A 1,141-nucleotide genomic window follows, 5' to 3' on the forward strand; every position below is an offset into this window, starting at 1 on the left:
AATAAGAGTAGACAGTAAGTCTCACTGAGACAGTATGAAACTACTATCTAATGTTAAAACTGTGTAATGAGATCAGTTGAATTAATAATGAGACTATCAAAAAATCTGATTCTGGTCTCAGACACAGTCACACGGTCAGTCTAGAAATCAGAATCAGATTTTTTAATAGTCTTATTATTAATTTGACTGATCTCATTACATGGTTTTAACATTAGATAGTAGTTTTATACTGTCTCAGTAGAACTTACTGTCTACTCTTATCACATTTTCTAAATAAGATTATGATTTTCACTTCTCAATTTAAATTATTTTTATTACTTTAAATGACTTTAAATCTTATTTAAGTGTTATCAAAAAGTGTTACTTTTTAAAAAATTAAAAATAGTCTAAAAAAAACCTTAAAATGTCTAAAAATAGTAACTTTATGTCAAGAATGAGACTAAATGAGATTAAATGAGATCACTTTCTTATTTTTTTCAAGTCATGATTTCATTTTAAGATCTGATATATAGTCACTTTACATGTTTTTTTAATAACTAGTCTCAGTGAGATTTATGTTAAGAAATGTATAAGATCAGATCAAATGAAACTAAACATGAAATTCATGATTTCAGCGGCCAGTCTAGTTATAATCTGAGAGATACTATCATCAGTTATCTGACATTTAAGATTTAAAATTTCAGAGTGATCAGACACTGAGTATTTAAATCTCTATATAATTATTAATTTCTGAATAAATCTGAGAATTATTTCACTGACTCTAGCTTACTATTTCAGTGATTATTTCATAAGTCTGAGAACTCAGAACACTCATCAGAGTTAGAAGATTAAAGAAGAAGAGAGAGAGAGAATTAATAGCAGTAGTAGAGAGACTGATAAGAATTGTAAAGAGAGAAAGAGAATTATCACTATTAACAGATTTCTTATCACTGCTACTCTCATTAACTGTATTACTAAGAAGTTTAACAATTATTTTAAATCAGTTTATTATTTCATATATTTCAATGAAAATACACTGTGCTTTCTCTCTAATACTGTTGATTAAGTTTATAAGATTCTTCATTACTGCTTTTTAACTCTTATAATAATTATTAATCAATCTCAAGATCTTCTGCTGAACAGTAAGCTTTGTATTTTTAAT

Source organism: Blastomyces dermatitidis (genome assembly GCF_000003525.1).
Source record: "Blastomyces dermatitidis ER-3 genomic scaffold supercont1.1, whole genome shotgun sequence".
NCBI classification, from domain to species: domain Eukaryota; kingdom Fungi; phylum Ascomycota; class Eurotiomycetes; order Onygenales; family Ajellomycetaceae; genus Blastomyces; species Blastomyces dermatitidis.